Source organism: Equus quagga, unplaced genomic scaffold, assembly GCF_021613505.1.
Source record: "Equus quagga isolate Etosha38 unplaced genomic scaffold, UCLA_HA_Equagga_1.0 153_RagTag, whole genome shotgun sequence".
Taxonomy (NCBI): domain Eukaryota; kingdom Metazoa; phylum Chordata; class Mammalia; order Perissodactyla; family Equidae; genus Equus; species Equus quagga.
Window position 1 is genome coordinate 2,283,137 of NW_025796915.1, and position 8,768 is coordinate 2,291,904.

The following is an 8,768-nucleotide window of genomic DNA, read 5'->3' on the forward strand; positions in this document are numbered from 1 at the left end:
GCCATGCTGAGGCGGCGTCCCACATGCCACAGCTGGAAAGACCCACATCTAAAAATATACAGCTGTGTACCGAGGGACTTTGGGGAAAAAAGGAAAAATAAAATCTTAAAAAAAAAAACAGAGTGGGGAAACCTTCCCTAAAAGCTATCCCACCAGAATTCTCCTACGTATAATTGGCTAGAATCCTGTAACAGATCTATGTTTAATCCAATCACCAGCAAGGCAACTGGGGCCACAATGGCTGGTTCAGACCAGCCAGTACCCAGTCCCTGAGGCTGGAGGGCTGAGGTCAGCCTCCCCTAAAAGCACATAGCTCTGGAAATGAAGAGGGAGGGTACCTGGACAAAACTGGAATTGGGGGAGGGTACTGGGAAGGAGGAAAAATCAAGGTGGGGTGCATGGCTATTGGGTGTCTACAAGTGATGGCGTAGTTGGGAAAGAGTCCTTAAGTTGGTTGAGGGGCCTGTCACTGGCTGGTGGGACAGCCAGGCTGTGCACCAACAGGTCTGGATGAGACCACCTCCTTGGCAGGGACTGTGGGAGCATGTCCAGGAGCTCTTGGCTGACAAAGCAGTGTCCCCAGAGGCCCTGCTCTGATGAGAGGACAAGAAGGCTCATGATCAGCAAACCTCTGTGTTTACGTCTAAAAGGGCATCTCTAACTTGTAAACAGAGCCTTCCCTTGAACAGGCCGAACATGCCCTTCAGGAGGTCAAACCTTTCCCTGCAAAGCTGCTTTCACAATTCCCTGGCTTGCTAAACATTTCCCCAATGATAAAGGAAGCTGCAGAATTAGTCAAATTCTGATACATAATGTGGGTCTAAATTTATTGTATTTGATGCTATCGAAGGAAGAAGAGAAAAAGAAAAAAGCAGATCTGCCTTCATTTGCACTGCCCTCTATCTAGGTCCGCCCAGACCTCTGGGCTGCCTTCTTCCTGCCTTCGCTGGGCAGCATCGCAGGCTCTGCACCTTCACAGCCCTTCCCCATCCATCAAAAGATGCAGATCTCTTACTCATACGAGGAATTTAAATATGTGGACAAAGAGAACAGATTAGTGGCTACCAGGGGAAAGGTAGGGTGGGGGGTGGGCACAAAGGGTGAAGGGGTGCACCTACAACACGACTGACAGACAATAACGTACAACTGAAATTTCACAAGATTGTAACCTATCATTAACTCAATAAAAAAATTAAAAAAAAATATGTCCTATAAAAAAAAATATGCGTATCTCTTGCCCCAACCCTGCAGAGCCCTCTGCTGAGAGCGGCCACTGAACCTGCTCCTGCTGATGGTCGTGGCAGGGCCAGACTATGCAGAGAGGAGCTGTGCCCGTTAAGAGGAACCAGGAGGCTTTGACACTGAAAGAGGTTGGGGACTTCTGGTGACCATGGCCATGTGGTTAGCAGCGAGGCCTAGCCTAGATGCTGGCCCTGGACAGGAGTGAAAGTGGCGTAAGGTAGGATGCCTGAGCCAGGCCAGACTGAGATGAGCTTCTTAAGGCAGTACTGTGCCTAGTCACCTGTCTTCCGGCAGCACTCACCCAGTGGGTGCTGAAGAAAGGATCGGGCTGCAGTGATCCATTGAGCTGACCATCTGAGACCTGGTGCCCTGCCTACCAAGACCTACAATTTCACCAGGCCTCTGCTATTTCAAACCTAGTGTATTTTCCTATTTAGGGGTTTGACATGTTTCCATTAATTTATTTAACAAATATTCATTTAGCATCCACAGTGTGCCAGTTTGCTCTTGATGAAGCATTGATCAAAACAGACAAAAGTCCCTGCTCTGCTGGAGCTTGCATTCTAGTTGAGGGAGAGAGATCATACACAACATAAATAAGTAAAATACATTGTATATTTGAAGTTCCTAAGTGTTACAAACAAAAATCAAGTCAAGAACAGGGATAGAGACTATGAGTCAGGGTAACAGTTTTACATAGGATGGCCAAGAAAGGCATATTGAGAAGGTGATATTCAAGGAAGCAAGATGAGAGAATTTAGGGAGAGTTTCTAGGTGGAGGGAACAGCAAGTGCAAAGGTCCTGAGGCAGAGTGCAGGATGTCTTCCGCTTGCCTCTTCAGATACACTCTCCGTCCCTCTCTACTCTCAGTCCTGGGAGGTTGACTTCTATGGGCTGCGGTAATGGGCCCCTTGCTCTCTGGCTTCCAGTTAGGTTCAGTCCCCAAAAGACACCAACAGGACATTCGAGGGCATGAAAAGAGTGAGGTCAGAGAATTTAGGCTCTCTAACTGTAGGGTCTTTGTGTGCTAGCTGCAACTCTCTACTGAAGGCCACAGCGCCTCTCCACAGTTTCTCCATGGCCACCTTCTCTGGGGTCTGTTTTGTGCTCTTTCCCCTCACCACTTCTGGCCCTGCTGTTGTAGGCCTTGGGGCCACACTGTCCCTTGCTGGCTCCCCTAGACCTTGCCCATACCTCTGTAAATGGTTCCTGTATTTAATCCTCTTCAGTGACTGGTTTGAAGGGGCCCTCTGCCCTGCGGGGACTGACCCTGATGGATTTAGGCAGAGACTTGCCTGGAGTGTCTTAGGAGCATCAAGGAGTCTTTTGTGCTTGGAGAGGAATGAGCCAGGGGGAGGGAGAGTAACAGGCAAGGAGGTGGGAGATATAATGGGAGCCACATCTGGAAGGGGATGCAGGCCATTGTAAGGACTGTTTCCCTGAGATGTCTCATAAACTTCCTTCTGAAAACTTCCACTTAGCCTGTCCCAAACTTGGGGGAAAGAATGGCTTCTCTTCCTTAGCTAGGAGCAGGGAGAGTTTGGGGCGCACCGGGAACTTGGCCACGGCCGCTTTCTTCCCAGGGCATCCCCAGCAAAAGGGCCTCTAGCTGACAGGGTGGTGAGCTCTGCTCCTGGCATGGCGAGGTGGCACAGACTCATCTGATGACCTCTGCCATTCACATGGGTTCTCTCCAGGCACTACCAGCCAACAACTCCTCCACACTGTCATGGGGTCTTCTGGAGATAAAATTAGCCTCCCACAGTGGTGCTAATGGTGGCATTTGGGGCACAGGGGCAGACCAGTGGGAAACTATTGGACAGGAGTAACTTAGGATTCCATTCTGCCTGCCCAGGCCTGTCTTAAGGGCCTAGGTTTCAGCATGCAGAGAGCACTGCTGGGTAAGCCTCTCTGGCTGGCAGGTTTAGGTCACAGTTCTTTCAGCGACAAGTCGCCAAACCCAACTCCTAGTAGAAGAAGAGAAGGAGAAAGGGAAGCAGGAGGAAGAAGAAGAGAAAGAGGAAGAAGTGAAGAAGAAGGGGAAAGGAAGAGAAGGGGAGGTATGGTGATGTTGATTCACGTAACAGAGATGTTCTATGGGTAAATCTCATTTGCTTCAGGAATAACTGGATCTAGGTGCTCAATGTTATCAGTTTCATCCCTCTCTCCCTCCCCTCACCTCCCAGTTCTGCTTTCCCCTGAATGGGCATCATTCTAAAGTAGGCTTTCTTAAAAAAAATGGCCACTGGTGGGTCCAGACATTTTCTAACCAGTGTAGCCACTCCTGGAGAAAGAGAACCTCTCTTTTCTAACAGCTTCATAAAAACCTTCGTAGAGTTCTCATTGGTCTAGTTTGGGTCATGTGCCGGCCTGGTAGCCTAGGGTGGGATCAGCTCCACCAAATGTACTGGCTGAGAGTCGAGGTGGGGTAGTCCCCAAAGGACAATCAAAGTGGTATTGCCAGAAGAAGAGATGATGGATGCTGGGCACACAAAACCCCTCAGATGTCCACTATCACTGGGGTGACCATATGATTTGTTATCCAAGCCAGGACTCTTTTGAGTGTGAAAGAGGGCACTTTTAATAATTATACCAGGACAACAGGCTTAGACCGACATTATCCTGGGAAAGTATCGCCACTCTAATGACAGCCAAGAGCCAGAGAACCAGCGGGGGCGGCTCCATCTGAGCCCTGCATCCTGCAAACCGAATCTCTCTGGCTTTCTGGGTATCAGTAGAGAGGAGAGGATGCTCAGGGTTCAGATTTCGGGTAGGGTGGAGGGTGGCTAGGTGGGGTGAGGATACATTGGGAGACAAATCCCAGTTCTCCACATCCACTCAAACGCCACTCTTCTCAAACTGCCTCATCCCAACCTCCTACTATCATTCTTTGTTTGTGTTATACTCCCTCCCCATGCCAGGAATGCCCTTCTTAAACTCCTCATGCCCTATGACTCTTCTCCAGTCCTCTACTCTCCTAGAGAGTGTGTTCACCAGCCCCCCTCCCCCAGGGTCCTCAGCCTTCTCGCAGCTCCTGTAGAATTTCCAGATTCAGCATAGGCTATGTTTGGAGCATGGTTCCTGTTTCCACCATGGGGTTGGGGTTTGTTGTGGGTCTTGCTGTCTCCTCATACCCCTGCCACATAGCCCTCAGCAGTGCTGACCGAAGACTCTAGGCTGGATCACTCTGCTGGGTCAAGACACTCAGCTGTCTCTCTCCCTCCAGCCCAGAGCCTTCTCCCCCCACTACTGCCCCTCTGCTTCTGCATTCCCGGTATCAATCACTAGGGAATCCTAGCCAAAGAGCTTCTCACGCAAAGGTGTGCAAACTTTGACCCAGGATTGGCTGTTCAGCTCCAGGCCAAGGTCCTCTAACCTCCTGCCTGTCTCCCTCTTTCTCTGCCCAGTGCTCCTGAGGGCCCCTTTGTGTCTTGGGAGCTTTCTGAGACAGAGCTTGGAGATGAGAAGTGCAAAGCCTCCTGTAACTCCAGTGCTAGACTCTTGTCTAGGAGTATTGGGAGATAGGGGCCCTGACTCAAGGTCTGAGCCTGTCCGCTTTTGGCCCCTGGGGCTTTGCTGGTAGTCTGGGGCAAGATTCAAAATAATGAATCTCTTTGGGGTCAAGGGTCCCTTAGAGAATGTGAGTGAAGCAATACATCTACCAAGAGCAGGAGTTTTCTGGGTCCCTGGCGAGGAGCCCCAGCAGACAGTTTTCCAGTCCTGATGAGCAGGCTGCCATGATTCTCTGGAGCTAGGGCATTGGTGGGGACTCTGGAGAGCCGAGGGAGAGACTGGGCTGCAGAGCAGGATGAGGGACCCGGGAGTGCCTTGCTCCCCACTTCCTTGCCACAGCTTCCACACAGTTTCTTTCTACTCTCTGTGGCTCTAGCTCAAACTGGGATTGAAGGACAGACCTCTTTTGGGTACCGTGAAGCTCCTTGGGCTGAGCTAGAGACATAGAGGTGGAACGAATGGAAGGATGTTGGACGGACCGGAAGCCCAGCAATATCTCCCTTGTTTCCTGCCTGTTCTGTTGCCTAAATTCCACCATTACAGCATCAGCACTTTGGGCTCAACATCACATTGGGTCCCGTGCCCCATCCATAACACAGCTAGATTTAACTCCTTTACCAGTTGTTCATATCTTGCAAGGAATTGGCTTGTCAGACCAATTTCCCACAGGCTGGTTTTCTGTGTTGGAACATGGAGGAAGAAAGTGATAGATTGGGTCAGGGTCATAGCAAGGGTCAGGTGTCCTGAGAATTACCGTGGAGAAGTGCTGGAAACATAGACCAGGAGACACCTAACTTGCTGTGGAGGGGATTCAGGGGGGCTTCCCAGAGGAAGTAATGTCTTAGCTGAGACTTAAAGTAGGGGAGATTAGAAGTAGAGGTGGGCAGACATGTTAGGTTCTGCCAAAGATTCTGGTTTCTGTTCAGATGGGAGCTACTGAAGGGGCAAGGTGGTGATGGAATGAGATTTTGCATTTTTGATATTCTTTCAGGTTTTTTTTTTTTTTTTTTTTGAGGAAGATCAGCTCTGAGCTAACATCCACCACCAATCCTCCTCTTTCTGCTGGGGAAGATTAGCCCTGAGCTAGCATCCATGCCCATCTTCTTCTACTTTATATGTGGGACGCCTGCCACAGCACGGCTTGATGAGTAGGTCTGCGGCCACTGGTGAGCCCCGGGCTGCCGGGCTGCCGCAGCAGAATTTAACTGCTAAGCCACCCGGCCGCCCCGAGATTTTGTGTTTTTGAAGAGACCACTCTGGATGCCACAGGGTGGAGAAGGAATTCGAGGGAGTGAAAGACAAATGGGAACCAGGTCTGGAGGCTGTTAGTCCTCTAGGGAGCAGAGAGGTGGCCTGGCTGAGGATATGGCAGTGGGGCTGAACAGACTTCAGAGTGGAGAAATGTGTCCTTGCTCCTTCAATCTATTCTCAGCATAATGGCCAGAGGAATCTTGCTTGGCTCACACTCCACAACGTCTCCATTTCACACAGAGGAGGTCCCATGTTTCTCAACAGGCTGCTTCCTGCACCTGGGGTAGGGCTGGCCCCCACAAGCATCCCATCCCCTGGTAGCGCTAAATTCCAGGAAGCCTCCCCAGTCACACGACCACTGCTAGGCATTTCCAGTGCCCCTGTACTGCTCCCTCCCTCAGGAATCACTGTACAGAGACTTTGAACTTGCCCTTCCCTCTGCCAGGTTCATGCACTCTTCTTCCAGATGTGTGCACCTTCATTCTTGATTCCACACTCCGGCCTCTGCTTAGTGTCATCTTCTTAGTAAAGCCCACCCTGACCACCCTATTTTGAATTGCAGTCTGCTCCCATGTGGTTCCTACCCCTTCTCTGCTTTATTTTTCTTTAGCACTTTTCATCCTCTGAGATTCTCTGAACATTATCTGTCTCCCCATTCCAGAAAGTAAGCTCCATGTGAGCAGAAGCATTGTCTGTATTGTTAGCTTCTGTATCAATCCACCAGCGTCCAGAACAGTGCCTGGCACATAGTAGGCGTTTGATAAATTATTTGTGCAATGCATGAGGTGGCATCTGACTGGAGTGAGAGGTAGGGGGCCGGATGAGGCTCTGTTTTCTGGCCTGGGCCAGGGGGTGGCGATGACATTCGCAGCACGACGGGGAGAACAGGTGATGTGCTTAGTTAGGGACAGGTTGAGCTAGACACGCAAATACAGCTTTTTCTCTCTGGACATGCTACACCGGGAGGGCTCAGCAGGGGCAGGGACAGCGTTGGAGGCAGTCAGCCAGGCGAACTGGGCGAAGTGGGCGACGTTGGGGCTGCGTGTCCTGCCACAGGCGTTCACCAAAAATACGGACACATGCAGGCGCCAGCTTGCAGCCAAAAGCCCAGCTCCGCACGCAAACCTGGGCCCTTTGCACCGCCCCACTCCCCGCCCCGGACCCGTCCAATCGTGCACCCGCAAGTCTTTGCTGGCTCCTGTCCCTTCACCCCTACCCCCACGCTCGGCTAGAATCTGGCCCTTTAAGAGCCCTGCCCCCGACTCCCCTCCCCCCTCGCGTGACTGTGCCGGAGCCCGCGTTGGACCGGGGAGTTGGGCGGCTGGGTGGCTGCGCGAGCCTCCGGGCTCTTCTCACGCAACACCCGGGCACCGCGCCCCCGCCAGGTGGGGCGGGGATGGGCCCCGTGAACTCTGCCCCCTGGAGGGATGTACCAGACATACGCACGCTAGCCTAGGGAAGCATCTGCGCCGGGTGCCCCGCTCCTCTGTCCCTGGATCCTTCTCTTGCCCGGCCCGAGGGCCTCTCTCTAACCCTTTCCTCGACCCCTGCGAGCTAGACGCGCAGCCCCAATCGCCGCTCGATTTCTCTACCCACCTAGCGCTAGCAACCCCGGGAGCCAAGTGGGAACCTCGAAGGCCTCTGGGTCCCGGCTGGAGGTACCCCTGGTTTGCAGCATTCCAAAGTGGCCCTAGAGGTGGCGCCAAGCGCTCACTGAGCGCTCAGCGAGAATGCGCGTTCTCCATCCATTCCCGCCGCTCGGTCAGGGAGCGCGGACTTGTGCTAGCCGCCCAGGCTCTGGGGGCTCCAGGGGACCGGGCCAGTCCATTGGCGCCTTTGGCTTTCCGGCCCCAGTGACCTCAGGACTGGGGTCGCCGCGCTTCTCACGCGAGCCTGGACTCAGTAACCCAGGGGAAAGAGGTCATCACCAGGCAGCCCCGCCCCTGCCTGCCTGGACCCCCCGTCCGCTAGTAGTGAGGGGGAGGCACTTACACGCCCAGTGTTCCAGTGAGTGCAAAAATGAGAGTGAGGGGACCCCGAACCCAAAGATGGAGGCTCCCCATACCCTTTCTTAGGGCAGTCCTGGGACTTCTCCCTTAAATCTCCTCCTCAGCTGAACTCTGCGCTGTCCATGAGGTACCTTGGAACTGGGGGTCTCAAGTGTCCCCAGCTCTCACCCCTTAACGTGCCAGCACTTGGATGAGGAGTCCCTATAGTGGGTTCTCACCTGACCCCCTGCATCTACCTCCCTCCCGTCCCTCCCCGCTTCCCCTCTATCCTAGAGCCACCATCCCCCCTAGACCGGCACCTCCCTCTGTCCCATCCCGGCACTTCAGGGGGCGTGGCCACACGCACAAGCTGCCCATAAAGGTGGCAGTGCCTTCACCCTCACCCTGAAGGTGTCGGTTCCTTGGAGCTTTCCCTTATCTCTTTGAGGTCCCTGGTTCCAGAGATCACTCTTCCCAGCTCAGCTCAGTACCTCCTCACAGCCGTAGGTGAGTGCTGGGGGCTTTTGGCTTGCCCCTTCCCTCCTAATAAAAAGAAAATTTTGACGCCTCTAGGTCTTTCTGGGAAGCCACTGGCCTAGAACCTCAAAAAAGGAGGTCCTTAGTGACCAGGCAGTCCAGCTCCCTAGGGGGGAAACTGTGGCCCGGGGAAGGGCAGGACCTGCCCAAGGTCCCACAGCTAGTACGAGAAATCTGGATATAGATGGCCCCCCTCTCAGAACTCTAGGACCAGGCTCCAGCTCCATCCCCCACTGA

At 53.0% G+C, this 8,768-nt stretch overlaps 1 protein-coding gene across 2 annotated transcripts in view; it reads left to right on the plus strand.

Moving 5' to 3' along the window:
* Positions 1–8,387: 8,387 nt before the first annotated feature.
* Positions 8,388–8,768, plus strand: part of LOC124233059 (cytochrome P450 1A1) — a 6,087-nt gene continuing 5,706 nt past the window's right edge. The window contains exon 1 of one of the 2 annotated variants that reach the window (XM_046650110.1): positions 8,388–8,501. The gene's annotated coding sequence lies outside the window, so the exon portion shown is untranslated. The remainder of the gene's footprint in view (positions 8,502–8,768) is intronic. The other variant, XM_046650111.1, reaches the window with a different exon arrangement.